The sequence below is a fragment of the Lissotriton vulgaris genome, chromosome 6 (genome assembly GCF_964263255.1).
Source record: "Lissotriton vulgaris chromosome 6, aLisVul1.2, whole genome shotgun sequence".
Lineage (NCBI taxonomy): Eukaryota > Metazoa > Chordata > Amphibia > Caudata > Salamandridae > Lissotriton > Lissotriton vulgaris.
This window is the reverse complement of record NC_141694.1, coordinates 773,136,874-773,157,917: the sequence shown is the minus strand read 5'-3', so window position 1 is coordinate 773,157,917 and position 21,044 is coordinate 773,136,874.

Sequence of the window (21,044 nt, the reverse complement as noted above, 5' to 3'; positions counted from 1 at the left end):
AATTCGGGCCATAAGTTGACCCTTCATCAGGAGCCTCAGCCTAGTTAATCTAAAAAACAATGTATAAACAGCATTCAGCATCATATTCAACTAGAGAATGTATAAAACAAAAAAACGTTCAATTGTTACCAAAAGTCATCAGAAATCGCCTTCTTTAGCCACCTGTTGTCCTTAATATGAAGGTGTTTTTAAGAACCCGACACCACACCAGTGTGTTAACAATGATACGCTCAACTAAATAAATGAATCATGCTTACATCGTCCAGTGTTGAACGGGACAACTTCCTTCTGAAAACACAATACAATAATGAGTCTTTCTCTTGTCAAATGCCAACTAACCAGTACTCCACTCACACTCGATCTCTCCGTGCTTACCAGAATTCAATCGCGTTTACCTTCTCCAGCCTTCAGATCTAATCTACTCACAATCAGACTCACTACAATTCTACTGGACACCCACGTTCCTGAAACGTGTAACTGGTGTAAACCCTCACCTTCGTTTCTTTCTGTTATGGGTCGTGAATCACCTGGGTGTCCCGGCGTCTGCCAAACACGCGTCTTGCCACGGACTCTACTCTCCCAATTTCATTGAAACATCAACAACGGACTACAACCTGCTACGCGCCATCTTGGAAAGGAAAAGTTAAGGGAATCCTCACAACGGGTGTGTATTGGACAATATCTATGCACTAACTTAACAAAAACCAATCTGACTCTATTGCCACCTCAAAAAAGTGAAACGAAATCAACTCTAAGACTACACCGTTCATCTCAACAAAAAATCCCTCAACAACACAGACGACTGTGAAAAAAGTACGAGAAAGTGCTCTTGCATCAATAAAGCATGATTGAATTGAATAGATGAATGAAAAACAATGATAGAACATTTTTTCGATTTCGGAATACAATGAATGACATTTTCATTACAATTTTGAGCATTGCACGAGTGTACAGATACAGAGAATTGTCATCTGAGCCATCATTACAGAAAACATGCAAAATCTATGCTTTCATTTAACCCCTTGGGATCCTGGGTACCCAGTTTTTTATCCAAAATGTTTCTCTTTGGAGGAGGGATCTAGTGAGATCCGTACCTTCAGAGAGTTGAACTTGTTCAAGCACTGAGAATTGTAGTTGTGCTATACTGTGTCCCTCTTTTGTCCAGTGCGTAGCTAGACTACTCTTGATGTTCAAATTCCTGATTGTACTTTTATGCTCTGAAATCCTTACTTTCAATTTTCTTTCTGTCTTCCCTACATATAGTTTCCCACAGAGACATTTAATGTAGTAAATCAAATTCATTGAATTGCAATCAGAATTATGAAACAGTTTTATTTCCTTTCCCATCTGTGGGTGATGTAAAGCAGCTCCTACTATGACATTATTACAGTGTACGCAATTGGTACACTTCTTCATGCCTTTATACGAGGTTTGTTGTTTTTGTTTGGATGAAAATTTCAATATCTCCTTCAGGTTTTTTGATATGGTAAATGCAAATAACGGTCTTATTCGGAAAATCCCTTGAAAATCTGGTTCACTTTCTAGAAGACCCCAGTGACGATTTATGATGTTTTTTATTTTTTGGGTACTTGTACTGAATTTCGACACAAACACGTGCCTCTCTGTTTTCTCTTTGGGTTTCTGTTTGAGCAGATTTTTCCGATCCTGTGCCAAGATCCGAGTTTTAGCTTGATCGAGTAACTCTTCGGGATATCCCCATCGTATTTCTGTTGCTGTATTTTTAGATGTAGTTCTAGATCAGAGGTCTCTGAACAAATTCTTTTCAATCTCATGAACTGTGAAAAAGGGAGGTTCTTCTTCAGACTGGGGGGATGAAAACTCTGGAACGGAAGTGCATTATAGACATCGGTATCCTTTCTAAATACCGTGGTCCGAATCTTAGACTCTACTAATTTGATTTGGACATCCAGAAATGCGATCTGACAATAACTGATAATGTGCGTAAATTTAATATTTTCATCAAAACTATTCAACTGGATCAATTTGTTTTCAAGCTTCTGTTTGCTGTCTGTCCATAATATAAAGATGTCGTCAATGAACCTGCAAAAAAGTTTTGTGTGTTCTTGTTACTCTCTGTTGTTATAAATATGGTCTGCTTCGAATTTCGCCATAAAGATATTCTCATACGCTGGGGCCCCAGCGAAACCCATAGATGTACCCTTCTGTTGAAGGAAAAATTGGCCGTCCCATATAAAATAACTGTGATACAGACAAAAATGTAGGATCTCTAAAATAAATATTTTGTCAGCTTTGATTTCAGGTTGGCGTAACAACGCCCATTCCACAACTTCAATGCCAGCTTGGTGAGGTATAGACGTGTAGAGTGTCTTAACGTCCACTGTGCAAAGAATCATGTTTTCAGTAGGAGTAACTTCTCCAATTTTATTTAAAAAATCTGTTGTGTCTATTACATATGATGACCACATCTGAACGAATGGTTGAAGAAATGTATCAATGTACTGGCCTAAGGGCTCAAAAATGGTTCAACATCCCGTTACTATTGGTCTCATTGGTGGATTTTGCAAATGCTTGTGAATTATTGGAAGCATGTAGAGATGCGGTTGTCTTGGGAAATCTACTGTTAAAAATTGTTTAGTGGGAATAGTGATGAAACCTTTGTCATATGCATCATCCAGAATCAATATGAGAGTGATTTTCAGTTCTTTAATAGGGTCATTATCCAATCGTAGGTATGTTGATTCATCAAAAACATGCTCAGTGACTTTGCTTTTATAGAAGGATGTATCCATCACTATATCGCTCCTCCTTTATCTGCTTTTTGTATCATCAGTTGATCATTATTTTGTAGTGCAGTCAGGGTTTGCCTGTCTTGGAACGACAGGTTTTTCTTAGTAGATCTTTGAAGATTTAAGTTTTGCACATCTCGTAGTACAGAGTTCTCAAATGCATCTAACACCTTTTGCGATATTGGAGCTTGAAACTTGGATTTAGGCCGAAATTCAAGGAACTCTGTGGGTTCCTTTTCTGGTTGACTGGGTGCCACATTATTGAAGAAATGTTTAAGGCGGAGAACCCGCAAGAATTAAAAAAAAACGCCACTTCAATGTCAAGTATGTTCGTGTCATATGTTGGTACAAAACTTAAACCTCTGTTCAAAACTCTTTTCTGGTTTGTCGTGAGAGTAGTTTTTGAGATGTTGACTACTAGGTTTATTTCTGGCTCCTTAATTGTGCTTTTACGGTGGCTTCTCCTTGTTTTCCTCCTGCCTTTGACGTACCCGGTGTTTGACTTGCATCCATGGCCATGGATAAAAAATCTTTTGTACCAGTGGTGCCTTCTCTGTTCTTTGCAGACGTGTCTTTAGATGCTGTTTTGTCCCCTATATGTGTTTGAGCTGGAGGTCTACTTGTGCCTATATCGGTGTCTGACACACTACTTTCTTCGGAAGTTGTTACTGTAAATTTCTTTTTTTGGTAGGAGCGTCTCTGGGCGTAAACTTCCGCCCACGTATACACCTCATTAAGTTTATAATCCAGAGTGTCTCTTTTATATTTCCGTAGCTTGCCTTCCTGTAATTCTTTGGTGTATTTGTCTAAACGTATATTGATTTCCTCCAGTTCTTTTTCCCAATCATTTTTCTCCATTCTTTCTCCCAAATTCTGTTTGATTTCTTCTATCTCAATAGATAGTTTGTGTATTACCCTGGCCAGTTTTTCCACCAGTAATAGAAAAAGGTCTAAAGAACACTTATTCAAAATGGAATACCATTTTTCCATAAACTCCTTGTTCAGGTGAAATCTATATAGCATAGGCTTAATGGACATTATCAAGCCACGCGGTATACGTTTAGCTCATTGATACTGTATAAGCGTGGAAGCATGTAATTTTTGACTCAGTTCACGTTTGACTAGAAACTCTAGTTGTTTCAGCTGCTGAATCACTGTATTGCCTTGAACATTTGATGCCCTCACTTCATGAATGAGTGCATAAATATCTGTAGCTTGTTCTGTAGTGTAAGCCAATGTGTTTGGCCTATTGTCTGTAAGGCTTGTAATAGCGTTGAATGCCATTGTCGGGTGCTTTCTCTTGTAAGACAAGAAAACTGAATTGGATATTAAATAGAGAAGCATTTTCCTAGTTAGTTATTTAATCAAATAAACGTAAACTTTCTTTTTAGGCTTTCAGCCTTTCTCTTACTGACACAGTATAGCACAACTACAATTCTCAGTGCTTGAACAAGTTCAACTCTCTGAAGGTACGGATCTCACTAGATCCCTCCTCCAAAGGGAAACATTTTGGATAAAAAAACTGGGTACCCAGGATCCCAAGGGGTTAAATGAACGCATAGATTTTGCATATTTTCAGTAATGATGGCTCAGATGACAATTCTCTGTATCTGTATACCCGTGCAATGCTCAAACTTGTAATGAAAATGTCATTCATTGTATTCAGAAATCGAAAAAATGTTCTTTCAATTTTTTTCATTCATCTATTCAATTCAATCATGCTTTATTGATGCAAGAGCATTTTTTCATACTTTTTTCACAGTCGTCTGTGTTGTTGAGGGATTTTTTGTTGAGATGAACGGTGGAGTCTTAGAGTTGATTTATTTTCACTTTTTTGAGGTGGCAATGGAGTCAGATTGGTTTTTGTCAAGTTAGTGCATAGATATAGTCCAATGCACACCTGTTGTGAGGATTCCAGTAACTTTCCCTTTCCAAGATGGCGTGTAGCAGGTTGTAGTCCGTTGTTGATTTTTCAATGAAATTGGGAGAGTAGAGTCCATGGCAAGACGCTTGTTTGGCAGACGCCGGGACACCCAGGTGATTTACGACCCATAACGGAAAGAAATGAAGGTGAGGGTTTATACCAATTACACGTTTCAGGAACGTGGGTGTCCAGTAGAATTGTAGTGAGTCTGATGGTGACTTCTGTGCTTACAGAATGGTTGGAGCCTGAAGGTGCACGGAATGAGTAGATTAGATCTGAAGGCAGGAGAAGGTACACGCGATTGAATTCTGGTAAGCACGGAGAGATCGAGTGTGAGTAGAGTACTGGTTAGTTGGCATTTGACAAGAGAAAGATTCATTATTGTATTGTGTTTTAAGAAGGAAGTTGTCCTGTTCAACGCTAGACGATATAAGCATGATTCATTTATTTAGTTGAGTGTATCATTGTTCACACACTGGTGTGGTGTCGGGTTCTTAAAAACACCTTCATATTAAGGACAACAGGTGGCTAAAGAAAGCGATTTCTGATGACTTTTGGTAACAATTGAGCGTTTTTATGTTTTATACATTCTCTAGTTGAATATGATGCTGAATGCTGTTTATACATTGTTTTTTAGATTACCTAGGCTCCTGATGAAGGGTCAACTTATGGCCCGAAATGCATTGAGCCGATGAAGGACAACAGAAGAAATTGTTGAAATTGTTTGAAAATAATATACTTCATGTACTTGGAACCATATGATTTGATGTACTAATGAAATGTGCGTATTTATGTTTACAAAAAAATGAAAGAAAGTTTTTCTTTGTGTCGAATTAAAACATCATAAACAAGATTGAATAATTGTTTATTGTGGGTAAACATTGTATATAAAAGGTGTTATGTTATGTTATGTTATGTTATTATCGCTTGTATAGCGCGCAGATGCCGCAGCCAAGAGGCGTCCCGGCGCTTTCCGGAGATGGTAAACACAACACAGCAAGAGTAGACCAAGTGAGAAAGCTAAACTGAAGAAAATAGGAAGGTTTTCAGAGCCTTCCTAAAAGGGAGCAACTCAGGAATGGAGCGGAGAGTGGCAGGTAAAGAATTCCAGAGTGCTGCCGCCAACACAGAGAAAGAGCGACCACCCATTCTGGCTCGTTTAAAGCGTGGCACTATGGCAAGATTTGCACCTGAGGAACGAAGGGCTCTGGAAGGAACATAGTGTTGAATTGTCTGCGATAGGATAGGAGGGGAGGCAGACTTAAGAATTTTAAAAGTTAGGCAGAGAGCTTTAAACTTAATTCTTTGCCCCACAGGTAGCCAATGGAGGTCTTGGATAGTGCGGTGAGCAGACACAAATTTTGGAAGGCCAACCAGCATCCTGGCCGCCGCATTTTGCACCCTCTGAAGGCGAGCCAATTCAGCTTGGTTCACACCCAAAAACAAGGAGCTGGCGTAGTCCAATCTGGTAAGAACCAGAGCTTGGACTATGATCTGTCTGCTATCCGCATCAAAAAACTTGAAGACGGGTCGGAGGCACCGCAGAGCACCAAAACAGGTACCAGCTACACGCTTAGTGTGGGATGTGAAGGAGAGTTTATCATCAAACCATACCCCGAGATTTCTGACTTCGGCCACGGGGATGGGAGCAGGGCCCAATTCAGATGGCCACCATTGATCTCCCCAGAGTCCGCTTTCCTTGCCAAAAATAATAACCTCGGTCTTAGAGGCATTAAGTTGGAGTCGATTGTTAGCCATCCAGCCTGCCACAGCTTTAAGGGCTGACTGAAAGGTAGGGGCATCGATGTTGGAATCACCATTGAGTGCCACCGCCAGCTGTGTGTCATCGGCGTATGACACCATGGTGAGACCGAAGCTATGGGCTACCTCCGCCAGTGGCTGAACATATAAATTGAAAAGGGTAGGGCTGAGGGCCGAACCCTGCGGGACGCCCTGATGGATGGAACGAGAGGCCGAAACAAAGGGGGGAGTGGATACTTTAAAGGTTCGATCCGCTAGGAAGGATCGGAACCATTCCAGGGCTAACTCTCCAACTCCGGCCTCCATGAGACGGTGAAGGAGGATCTGATGGGAGACCGTATCAAAGGCGGCACTAAGATCCAATAGGATCAGTGCCGCCGTCTGACCCTGGTCCAACATCCTCCTAATATGTTCCACCATAACCAAGAGCGCTGTCTCGGTGCTATGGCCCGCTCGAAACCCATTCTGGGAGTTATCCAGAATATTAGCTTCTTGCAGATGGGAAGACAAAATGCGATTGGCATGAGATTCTGCTAATTTAGCGAGCCAGGGAAGAAGGGAGATCGGCCGATAGTGTTCAGATTTGGCAGGGTCAAGGTCAGGCTTTTTGAGAATAGGGATAACGGTCGCCTGCTTCCATGCCCTAGGAACACAGCCGGTAGTAAAGGACAGGTCCATCAAACTGTGCATTGCAGGATAGCAGCACTGGGCGAGTTCCCGGAATTGAGTAGGTCTCATAGGATCGTCCGGGGAGCCGGATTTGACCTTAGTCGTCAAAGCATTAAACTCCTCCCGAGTAGGGCTAGGGATGATAAGCAATGGCTTAGCAACTGTAGATACAGTGATGTTCTCCGTGATGGGGGACTGCAAAAAAGACCTATAGATAGCTTCACCTTATCAACAAAAAATGAGGCCAGATCCTCACACTGAGCCAATGAGGCTTCAAGAGTAGTGGTATCAATCTTTTTACTTGTGAGGTCATTGCAAACCCTAAAGATGACCTTGGTGGGGTTAGTGCTATTCTTGATCTCCAGAGAATAGAAGGCAGCCCTAGCTGAGCAGATGGCCCGATGGTAGACTCTGGTGCAGGCTCTATAGGCTGACTTAAGGTCAGCATCATAATTTTTGCGCCATGCGCGTTCTGCTTTTTTGCAGGAAGATTTAAGCTTTTTGAGAGATTCGTCGTACCAAGGGCTAGAGGGACTGGATCTAGTCTTACACCACCTGGCCGGTATAAGGGTATCCAATGAATGATTTAACCATTCAAAAAAATTGTCATACCCACGAGAGACCTCTGTAGGTGGTTGGGGATGATGTTTCATCAATAACTGATGAAAGTGCTCAAGATCTAACTTTCTCCAAGGGCGTTTGAGGGTATCAGAAGCATTATTTCTGGGGGAAGAAGTAGAAGTAAGAATGTGGGCTTCGATCAGATAGTGATCGGTCCAGGCCATGGGTCTCGGATGGAGCACAGATATATTGGTGGTGAGGTTCGTCACGAAGGGATCTAACAAGTGTCCACCAATATGGGTAGGTGCTTGTACTAGTTGGCTAAGTTGGAAAGCTTCAAGATCGGCCAAAAAACAGTGGACTGAGTTGGAAAGAGGGGCTTCCATGTGCAGATTAAGGTCGCCAATGATCGTGAAATTGACCGTTTTCATGACTAGTGAGGCGACAACCTCAGGGAGGCTGCGACAGAAGGCGCCCTCAGGACCAGGTGGCCTATAGATTAGTAATCCCGAGAAGGTAAAGTGGGGGCTAACCATGATGTTAAAATGCGCGCTCTCACACCCTACTATGGTGGTGGGTTTCCAGATGCAGGGATAGCAAGATTTAACCGCCACTGCGAAGCCTCCGCCTCTAGCGTTCCGGTGGAGAGAGTACATGGTGTAGCCTGCCGGGAGGGCTAGATTAATAATCGCCCTGGATTGATCATGCAGCCAGGTTTCAGTGAAGAAAAATATATCCGGAGTATCGTCGGTAATCAACGAATATACATCTTGGTGGTGACAGGCCAAAGATCTGACATTCAGATGACAGATTTTGAAGGTAGTTTGGATGGCTCCGCCAGAAACCGAGTAAGGCTTATGAGCACAGAACGGTCTACATTGGAGACCTAAAATAGGCTGCGGTTTAGGAAGTTCGAAAGGGCAGGTGGGGCACTTAAAAGGCCCACTAAGAGGATCAAGGGTGCCATGCTGACAGTCTCTTACCTCGTGTCGCCAAGAACGCAAGTGCGCAGCAGATATCATCTTTGAGAAGCCAGAGTCCCCTGCCCTAGCCCTGCCTTAGCGCTGACGGGCGCAGACGGGCAGGACTCTGGCTTGACTCCGGCGCGAGTCAGGCGCTACCGCTGCGCGTCACCGCTGCGCGGGTAGAGCGAGCATTAAGTAGGGCTCACCTGTGGTCCTAAGAAGCGCTAGAGCGCTCAACAAGTGGCACACTCGACACTAGCCACCCCCAAGATGGCGACCAAGTGCCAAAACGAAGGTAGAAAGATAACAAATCCGCTCAAAACGCGGTGGGGGGCCCGATTATAGTGCAAGTGTGTGGGCACTGCAAGAACAGTTAAGAACAGGGTAAAATCCAATTTAAACAAAAGTAAATACAAAAAGCGGTATTTTTAAAATTAACCAGCGCTGCAGACTAGAATTACAGCAGCATAGTGCGCGTGCGTGCTATTACCTTTTCCAAGCGGAATCCACCCAAGACACAGTGCGTAGTGGTCGAGCCCTGTGGGCTCGAGGTAGGTAGGTTAAGTAAAGGCACGGTCAAGACAACCGTGCTACCACTGCAGCACGCTTGTTAAAGTTCAGTAAAAGAAAGGCTGAAAGCCTAAAAAGAAAGTATAAGTTTATTTGATTAAATAACTAAATAGGAAAGTGCTTCTCTATTTAATATCCAAAACTAATATACCCATTTCCTCAAACTATACTAGCTAATTTAGATTAGGAATTTCCTTCATGGAACACACGTTCTGGATATGTTGTATTCTTTATGTAATTCTCACTAACATAAATTGTTTTCCTTGTCCTGAAATATGGGCTTTTTGTCTATTTAAATTTGTAACTAATAATTGCTTGAATTCAAATCATTAATTGATCAATGTTATTCTTTAATCACATTTTGTTAATAAATCCTCTTTGAATTTATTGAATTTCTTCTTGTCATTTCCTGTGGACCCTAATGGTTTTGCTATTAATAATAATATATTTAAATGCTAGCTCTTAAGTTCCTCTTCTCCTCAATGAACAAAAGTTCACATTACCAGTGGCAGACTTTGTATGGTTAGTATACCGATAGACTAAGATTCAAGTACCCCTGCTACGTCATAAGATATAATGTACGTGTAATGAGGAGGATGGGATATCTGTCACATTTGTGATTGAGTATATCCTCTACCAAACTATCAATCGGGCCTCTAGACTTTCTAAAATTACTTTCCTCTGAATATGCATACACGTAAAAAGATGGGGATGTATCAAGATAAATGATTGTATAATGATTGAATAGGTATGCACATACTAAGTATGTGAAATGTTGGAAAGCAGCAATAGCATTACACTAGCTGAATAGCATCACACAATCCTTATAAAGTTAAAACAAATTGCGAAAATTGTTCTTCCATTCATGACATTCTTTAATGTGCAAGAGATAATACGTGCCACCCAAATCCAACATAGCAAACATTCTCATGCTGACTCTAGAATGTCTCTTTAAAGACTAATTAAGGGTATCTGTCCTTGATGGAAATAAAATAAAATTGAGCTCTTTACAGTCAATAAAAGGTCTAAGCTATTTGTCTTTCTTTGGAACAAAGAACAAAGGTCCTCCATATCGTAACAGAGATGGTACAATGATCCCACTCCTGAAATTCTCTTGTAGATAACTCTTTCAGACCACTGATAAGGAAGACAGTAAACTGATGGTTTTATAAAGACTGCAGAGAAAGCCTTATAATGAGAAGGCATCATGGAGAGGTTGGGGACGTTCATCCTAGCCTTTTTACCGGCTTCCTAGTCTTCATCCATTGGTGGCCAGCATCTCTCTGTAGAATAAAATGATTGTGGTTGAATTGAGAAGAATAGGAAAATGTTCTGGCTGCTGAATTCAAATATGAAATGTATTTGTTTAGTCAGTGTATCCCAAAAACCTTAGAATAATTAGGAGAGTCCATCAAATTAAAAGAAGGCAACTCCCAGTGGTCTCCCTATGAAAGCCCTAAATGCAAATACATCTCTATAATTGGACTACATGATAAAGAAGTTCCACCCACAGCCTGGGCAACATCTGGAAATTTGTTAGAGACTCTTTGGATATAGTTCTAGAAGGGGGAATTGAGGTTAATGAACATAACAGGTCTACAATACAAGGGACCTCAAGCATCAGTAGTCACTGCTTCCTAGGTCTTCAACGGAATATATAAAGAAGCAGTTGATGTTTCACCCTCACAAGGGATGGGTTTTGGCATCTCCCAATGACCACTGAGGGAGTACAGAATAAGCTTGGACCATGTGGCGAGCATTATCATGACACAAACATAGCCCAGTCTTTCTCTGCTTCTCCTCTTCACTCTCAGTCTAAGGACCTCTAGCCAAACCAACCTACTTCGACTCTTTCGAAGCTGAAATATCACTAGTAACTTCTGCCTTTTATGAAAATACGTCTTGGAAGGAACTGGTAAATCCAACTCAACATTTTCTCCTTTCATTTCTTCTTTCTCTGTCAATTTTTAATTAAAAGTAAAACATCAATGAGATTAGCAAAGCTAGTAGGCTGTTGTGGACCACATGCCAGCATATTGTTAACGTTTTCCCTTAACCTACAATGAAAAATGGTCATTTGGGCTCTCCCTGCCCAAATAGCTTCTGCTGCCAATTGACAGAAAGAAGTAATGTAAGTGAAGACATCTACATCTCCTTGTGTGGAGACTTAGTGATACCAACTGAGGAATTCTGATCTTCATTCGAAAGTGGTCTATTGCAATACAGCTAGAGGCTGCCCTTTCAACAAGTCTATGTATTCAGGACTTTGGCCTACATTTGTCATCCAGTGTGCAAAGAAGTAGGTCAATCCCCTACATGTGAAATTCAGTGATGTTCTCTTGAGTGAGTTTTCTCTGGTCCAGCAAGGAATTACTGTGGTCATAGTTAAGGCTTGCTTATTGGCACTTTTGGACCTCATTACTTTTTTGGAACAGCCTTAATTATTCAAATCACAGGTTGTGATGCCTTTTTGAAGGGTTTACCCATGCATTTCACGCTCCCTTTATTATGCCACAGTAGGACCTCCATACGATTCTGACCTCTCTGATGTGTGCCACCTTCCAGCCTCGCCACAGTGTAGTCTGAAGCTCTTTTCTCTGCCAACTATTCTACTACTACTTTTTGCTTCCGTTGCCACTGTCTCCTCCTCTTTGTGCCTTGTTTTCTGCTCTGTGCCACTCGTTTCCCCCCTTGTGCCTCATTTTGCCTTCTATACCACTGTTTCCCCCTCTTCGTGCCTCGTTTTTTGACTGTGCCGCTTGTTTCCCCCCTTGTGCCCCATTTTGCTTTCTGTACCACTGTTTCCCCGCCGCTGTGCCCCCTGCGGCCCGGCCCCCTACCCACTCGCTGCTCCCGCCTCCCAGCTGCTCATCCCTCCCACCTCCCCATATATGCCAGATGCTGCACAGCCACGCAGCGGATGCACGCAGCAGGCGTGCCGCTGGCACGCCCAAGGCGCACCTAAGGCAAGCCCGTCTGCGCCTGTCCTCGCCTAGACCGCGCCTAGCACCAGAACCCCTGGACCCCGCGAACGCCACGACACCAGACTCCACTAAGACTCCAGCACCCTCCACGCATTCAACGCCGGCCGAAACCACACCTGCTTCCAGGCTGCCCCGAAACTGACCCACGGACCCTTCTCCTGCCGCACCTGCAGTTTCACCTACGACAGAGCCACCAAACCTCCAAGGACTGGACCCAACCACCTCCGCTGCATACTCCTCAACACCCGCTCCGCACGCAAACACACCGTCGAGCTCTGGGATCTGCTCAACACCTCCGCCCCAGACGTGGCCTTCCTGACTGAGACCGTGTGGAACGACGCCTCGATGCCTGACATCACTATAGCCATCCTGGACGGCTACAAGATCACCCGCAGGGATCGCGCCAGTGGAATCGGAGGAGGAATAGCCATCATCCACAAGTCCACCCTCAAGGTCGCCACCCACGCAGACGACACCCTGAACACCGCCGAACACCTCCACTTCCAGATCCACACCGACCCCAAACCCACCCTCAGAGGAACACTCATCTACAGACCCCCCGAACCCCGGGCTCAGTTCAGCGACTCCATTGCCGACCTCGCCAGCACCCACGCACTCGCCTCCATGGACTACATCCTCCTCGGGGACCTGAACTTCCACCTTGAGAACAACAACGACGCCAACTCCGCCACCATGATCGACAACCTCGCCAACCTTGGTCTCAGACAACTCGTCACCGCACCCACCCACGCCGCCGGCCACACGCTGGGCCCCGTCTTCTCCACAGGCACCTACGTCGCCTTCGACCACACCACCAAACTCAACTGGACCGACCACCGCTGCATCCATTTCACCTTCAAGAAACCAACCACGCACCACCGCACCCAACAGCTGCCTCGCTGCTGCTGGAGCAAAGTCACCGAAGACCAGCTGATCACCACCCTCGCCCAGAACTCACCCGCCGGCCCCACCAACCCAGAAGCCGCAGCCTGCAACCTCAGACAGTGGATCGACGACTGGAGCAACACCCGCGCCTCACTCAAGAAACCCTCCAACAGCCACACCAGCAAGACAGCCACCTGGTTCACCAACGAGCTCCAGACCTCCAAACGTGCATGCCGGAAACTGGAGAAGATTTGGCTCTACGAACGCACACTGGACAACCACGCAGCCCACAAGAACGCCACCCGCAGACATCACTACCTCATCAGACTAGCCACGAGATCCTCCTTCAAAGACCGCTTGGATGATAACGCACATGACAGCAAGGAGCTCTTCAGCATCGTAAAGGAACTCTCCAACCCCAGCGCCAACGCCAACGACATCCCGCCCTCACAAGAACTGTGCGACTCACTAGCCATCTTCTTCCACTGCAAGATCGCTGACATCCACAACAGCTTCAACACCACGACCACCCCGACTATGCCAGACTCCACCTCCCCTGTAAACACTACCAGCGCCAACCGCCTGATCTCCTGGTCCAACGTCAATGACAACGAGACACGGGAGGTCATGAACTCCATCCACTCAGGATCTCCGTCAGACCTGTGCCCACACCACGTATTCAACAAAGCAGTAGCAGCCACCGCACCCCAACTACGGAAGGTCATCAACATCTCCTTTGAAACAGCGACATTCCCGGAAAGCTGGAAGCACCCCGAAATCAACGTCCTCCTCAAGAAGCCCAAGGCGGACCCCAAGAACCTAAAGTACTTCTGGCCCATCTCCCTGCTCCCGTTCCGGGCAAAGGTCATCGAGAAAATCGTCAACATGCAATTGGCCTGCCACCTGGAAGACAACAACATCTTGCACCCGTCCCAGTCCGTATTCAGACGAAACCACAGTACTGAGACAGCCCTCATCACTGCCACAGACGACATCAGGCGCCAACTAGACAATGGCGAAACCTCAGCCCTCATCCTCCTGGACCTGTTTGCCGCCTTCGACACGGTCTGCCATCGCACTCTAAAGCCACGCCTCCTAGAAGCCGGAATCCAAGAGAAGGCTCTTGACTGGACCACGTCCTTCCTCTCCAGAAGAATCCAGAGCGTCCGCCTCCCACCCTTCCGATCCAAAGCCACCGACATCATCTGCGACGTCCCCCAGGGCTCATCTCTATGCCCGACGATGTTCAACGTCTACATGGCCCCCCTCGCACAAGTGGCCCGCCATCACAACCTCAACATCATCTCCTACTCCGACGACACCCAGCTCATCCTCTCTCTCACCAAGGACCCACACACCACCAAAACCAACCTCCACGAGGGAATGAAGGCCGTCGCTGACTGGATGAGGAGCAGCCGTCTGAAGCTGAACTCGGACAAGACGGAGGTCCTCATCCTCGGGCGCACCCCCTCAGCCTGGGATGACTCCTGGTGGAAGACCACATTGGGAACAGCACCAACACCCACTGATCATGCACGCAACCTAGGATTCATTCTCGACTCCTCCCTCTCCATGTCTAAGCCGGTCCATGCCGTCTCCTCCTCCTGCTACAACACACTCTGCATGCTCCGCAGGATTTACAAGTGGATCCCGACCGAAACAAGAAAAACGGTAACACAGGCCCTCGTCAGCACAAGACTGGACTACGGCAATGCACTCTACGCAGGAATCCCATCCAAACACCTACGACGACTACAACGCATCCAAAACGCCTCCGCCCAACTGATCCTCAATGTCCCCCGCCGCAGCCACACCACCCCCCACCTGAGAGACCTACACTGGCTCCCCATGGACAAGAGTATCACCTTCAAGCTCCTCACCCACGCACACAAAGCACTCCACAACGCCGGACCAGCCTACCTGACAGCAGACTCAGCTTCTACGTGCCCACCCGCCAGCTCCGCTCCGCCAGCCTCCCTGCTGTCCCCCGCATCCAACGAGCAACCTCCGGCGGCAGATCCTTCTCCTACCTCACCGCCAAGACCTGGAACACCCTCCCTACCCACATACAGCAGACACAAGACACAAGACCTACTCGCCTTCAGAAGACTCCTCAAGACCTAGCTCTTCGAGCAGTAGCAGCACCCCTCCCTCCCCATAGCGCCTTGAGACCCTCACTGGTAAGTAGCGCGCTTTACAAGTACTCTGATTGATTGATTGATTGAACTATCTCTTTATTGCCCTTTCTTTTGCCAGTGGTGTCAGCAAGCTGCATTCCTTATCAGCTTAGTCCCAATATACTACATGTTGCCCTGAAAAGCTGCTGCTTAGTACTTGTGTATACCTTTCTTCTAAAATGGTTCCACCTATTCATATATGGGAGGCTTTTATGATCCAGGGAGAAGCGACACAGGTTAGACACATGGTATGCTATTCCGGGCTTATTTACAAGCCCTTGCTCCGCTATTGCGTCACTTTTTTTTTTAACACAAAAGCAGTGCTGCATTTGCTCCATATTTACATGGAAGCAGATGTGTCACTTTTTTACAGGCTGCATAATTTTTCACCTGTTTAAGAATTGCCTGTGGTGCCTCCGATTTTAATTTATGCCAGGTAGGAATTCTGTCATAAACGCTTACCTTAAAACTAACACAGTGGTATTTACCATTATTTTTTTGGGCGCATTTTGCAGCTGTGCTGCCAATGCATCACAATCCCTTCCCCTGCCAAACCCAGGAATAGAGATGACGCATTGGCTGTGCCCAAGGGAACACACCAGCTGTAGTGACTTGATTGTAATATGCAATCAAGTCACAAGTGGGCCACATATGGTAAGTACATGCATGTAATGTCACAATTTGTGAGATTATGTGCTGATGTCACACATACAAGTGGGCACTATGCCCACTTGTATGCATCACATCCAGCACAAGGTGAATTTGTCACCTGTTCACGCTCTAGCATTTAGTCCCCATTCAGTAGGCAATGCGTCAGTTAAAATTGGCACATCGCCTCTTTATTTTGATGCCTTGCTGGAGTTGCATCGGTTTTCACGCCAACTCCTGCACTGCAACAAACAACCCTGTGCAATGGTGTGCTGTATTGTAAATATGGCACATTCATGGTGGTGCAAGGGTTTCTTCCCCAGGCACAAAAAAACGGACGCATTGCTGCTTTAATGCAGCAATGCGCCAGTTTCTTGTAAATGAGGCCCTTAGTTACTACAGAGACAGGGCTAAGGAGTTTTGTGCCTATGAACAATTGTTTGTTGGGATCCAAAGAGGCCACAGGTAAAATTATTTAGAAAGAAACAAATCTCTCTCTCTCTCTTTCCCTCTCTCTCTTTGTCTATCTCTCTATGTATCACTGGTAACAAAGATATCTGTTTCTATCACTCATCATGCTATTCCTATCTGACTACAGGTGTACCAAGAAACATCAGAAATAGTGACCTTGTCTGCTATATAAAAGTGGGTGCTGGTTGGGATGGCTATATAAAAGATGCAGCTGGTTTTAAAGATGGCACAGTCCGTAGTGGGAGCCAATGAAATTTTATCAGGATGGTGTGTCATAGGATTCCTACAAATTAATTTGGCCTGTATATCTGGACAACATAAACTTGCCAATATAGGAACACAGTTCAGATATATTTGCAGGTAATGTTGTCCTAATTCCTTGCTAGTTCACTGTGCCCCATCTGAACTCCTAACCTTACCTGGGTACCAGATGGTATTGGCAGACATGACCACTCTTATTTCCCAAGGAAATCATGGAAACAGATATACCATTTCTTTGTTACTTTGCATACCCAAGGTACACACAAGGAAGATATGAAAATAAGCGTTTCAAACATTTATTCAAATAATGTTATTCTTGTATTGAAATTGTAAGCTGCAATTATTAGGGAGTTGAAACAGAGCATTTTAAGCACATTTCAAGAATGGTGAAAAAGATAAATGGTTCAACCATGAAAGCATTACTATATGATCATGCTCCTATCTACCACTACCTACAATAAATCATAGCGGGAGTACCCTCTGCTAGATTCATTGACATAGCCTAACCCCTGATACCTAACTATAATGATGTATCAGGAAGCTCGTGTGTGTAGAACAGGTTATCATCCTTTGCAGGATTGAGGTCAGAGTCAGAAGTGCTGCATCTCAGTCACAATGCATTACGCTCCAGGAAAATCCCAGCAGATGTGCTCCTCTGCCGAATATAGTACAGCGGCAGTTTACATTATAATAGCACCAATCATATTGCACTGTGTGAAAGGTGCAGAGCTGATGCAATGGTAAGTCTGGAGTCTTATAGTTGTCTCCAGTTGGACAAACAAATTCAAGGGCATCGCATCTCATGTACCTAGCCTTGAACAATGTGCACGAAAACCATGATAAAAATGATTGCTAAGAAACAGACTGCATGTACAGTAACTTCTTGGTAGATATCGTGTAAGTGTAAAAAATGTAAAAAGTTACCATTAGAAAAAGATGCCAAGTTAAAATATGAAACTAAAATGGAGGCTCTGCGTGTGCCCTAATGTACATTACGGCACCCTTCCCTTGGCTGGATGAAGACTCAGCTAAAAACAAAAAGGCTGAAAATTTGCCTAAAACATCATGCTACAATAATATAAAATATACTAGATATAAACCATAAAAAATGCAGATTAAAAGCATACAACTAATAAAATTAATAAAAGACAATTTATTTTAAAAGCAAGGGGATTCATTAAAAACCTAGTAGGCTCCCGAAATGTTTCCCATGTTCAGGAACCAGCATCTGCAGACAACATATCCATAGTGGCCTGAGAGGCAAGTTCCAAAGAACAAACATCGTCATATCCTGCCCATTCAGCAGTTGCAGATAGTGTGGCAGCCAGTAGTATAACCACAGTAGAAAAAGCAGATCCCAGGAAATCAGAAGCCAAAGCATCCATGGTGACTTGAGAAGATAGCTCATAATAAGCAGCTTGTAGCAATGACAGTCTCATAGGACAACACAGAAGATGAGCCCCCAAAGGACACATCTACAGATCCGTATCCATGGATTGAAACAATTGCATCACCAGACACAGGTCCAGTACACACTTGAAAGGGCCCCACAGACAGCAGAACATAGGCCCCATGCAGTGTAACCTTGTAAGTCTACAGGACAAAGACAAGTTCCCATTCAATTTCTGAAATAAAGACATTCCAAAATGCTGTATTGTGTGTTCATTAAGGAACAATGAAGGGGTACCTCTGGGACCATCAATTCTCATTTTTACTGGCAGCGAGGGTATTCTTATTTTACCTACGTCACTTTCAATAAATGAAAACTATAATTTTTAATTATTGAAACATATAAGACAGATGGACATCACCTTTAGTTTATGTCTTTTGGACAACAATCAACACAACATAATTAATCAATTTCCAATATTCCTTTTCAAAAGAATTTTACTTAATTCGTAGAAACTCAAATTTTTGATTCTTTTGAGGCTATATTTTCCATGTGTTTTGTATACATACACTTACATATAACCATTTTTCTGTAAGCAATGAACAAATATCAAAACCAGCACAGTGTACATATATATTTTTATACACATAATCATTCAAAGAATCATGATTTGTAGTAATTCGACTATTATTCTCATATCTATATCGGGATACATAAGACTCAAATTATCCTCGATAGACTTTTACTGAGTGGTCCTAATAAAAAACTGTGCTCAGAATGATATACAAGAACCATTTGAAGTTTAGACCTTGTTATCTTTGCTAAACATGTTAGATTCTTTGTTCAATCTCAATTTTTATGCTGATACTCCGAGTCACGTGAATATAAAAGTGAAAAGTTTTGGTGTCGGCACGTTTCGACCTTCATGCTGGGGACCTGGAGGATTTCTAGGAAGGTCTTCCTCAGGGCTGGGACTGTGACTGTAGGATTTGGTGATCTAATGTGCAGGGAAATTCATGGAACTTGTTCCATCGTCCCTTCCTTGAGGGTACTCGAGGTTTACATCTTCTTCTTTTCTTGTAATCCCTTTCCTTTCTCGTGGAGGCTTGTATCAAGAGTGGTTCTCGTTGTCCTTTGCAGACTCTGCTCTATCATTTTTTTCCGTGACCGATAACTTCCTTGCTGGTTCATGACACAGCATGACGTGTGGTAAGTCGACCACCATTTGACCTTGAGGCGGAACTTTGATTGCGGATTAACAAAAAAAAGACCAAAATTGCAATGAGCAGGAATAACACAAGTGGTGTGCCTCCAAATGGACTTAAAATCAAAGAGTGTGAAAAGGATAAAATCACTCTGAATACAGTCTGAAATGTACTAACAAAGTCATACCCAATTGCTTTATAAAAAGTTTTCCACTGCTGCTGTATTAGAAGCATTAAATATTCAGTGCACGAGTTCACCAAAAAGCTGCAGCAAATTTGTGCAAAATATCGATTGCACTTCAGAGGAAGACCTTGCATTTTGAAGATCAAAGGTTTCTTGAGCAGATGTTAATGCAAACATCATTTTGAAACAATAAAGCTTCCAGTTGCCTTAACTTGCCAAAATTAATGTTAGAAATAAGAATTGAAGGTCAGTATGTAAATTCCCTAATTCTATGTGTAGGTGGAAATAACACAATATTACAACAAGTCACAAGTCTGGAAACTGTTACCACATATGGCACTCCCAGTTTCATCCCACAGCAACCTTGGTTGTGCAGGGTCAAATAACTTCCTTTTGAAAGTATTTGGAACACTGGCTGAAAAATGGAGACTGAGACACCCTTCAAATATTATACAGCAACAGAATGTATGGATCTTTGCAATTATATTGCTCAAAAATCACTAAATTACACTAATTTTATGGCCCTTGGTGATTTGAATCTGCATGTGAATGACCCTGTGTTCATGCAGCTCAGCTGGTCTAGTCCCTGGCCGGGGCTAATCTCGTGCAATGGGTATCTTCCCCGACGCATACAGCAGGCCACACCCTGCATCTAGTTTTTGCTAACATTACCTCTATAGATATGGAGGCTCCTTGCCCTGTGGTGTGGCCCGACCACTACCTTATTTCTTTTTCATTTACTCTGTCCAAACTTAGACAGATTAAGGGCAAACGCACTACGTTTAAAAGAAAGTGGAAAAACATGTCTGCAGCATCCTTAGGCCCCATTCTTCAAGACAACTATCCTTCTCTATTCTCTGACCCCAATGCTGATGCTGCTGCAATAAAGCAATGGATTGCCACGGCGTGGAGGCCATTGCTCCTGCCAGAGTGGTGAAGTCCCTTAGACTGTCCCCCTCTGCACCATGTTTCTCTAACGCCCTTAAAGAAGAAAAAAGTAGGTGTAAGCGACTAGAACGCAAATGGAGAGTTAGCTACTGTGACTTAGCAAAAGTAATCTATAAAAAAGCACTGAAAGATTTACATAAGTCTCTAAAAGTAGCCAGGGGAAATGTTATAGTCTTGAGTATCCATTACGCAGGAAACTCTAGTAGAGAGGTCTTTAAGGTAGTCCAGTCCTTTTTTAAGCCTATAGCTTTAGAGATGGAAGTGATACCATCCCTAGCCCTGTATGAGAATATTGCTAGTTTTTGTTATAACAACATTTTAAAGGCTTACGACTCATTCTCAGCACCAGTGGCAACAGAGAAATCAGACACGCCATTAGGAGCACTGGTGGCTCCCCCGTTTACTAAATTCTCATCTATCTTGCATCAAGATGCACTAACAGTAATTCAAAAATGCAGATCAGGCGCCCCAGATAACCCCTGCCCGCCTAAACTATGGAAAATGATGTCTTCTACCTTCTCTGGTCCTCTACTTCATATCTGGAAATCTTTTCTATATATGGGTGTTTTTCCTGATATCTGGAAACACGCGACACTTCTCCCCCTGAGCAAATAAACCTAATGGTGACCCAGGAGATCTTAACAATCTTAGGCCTATCTATCTGCTCCCCGCT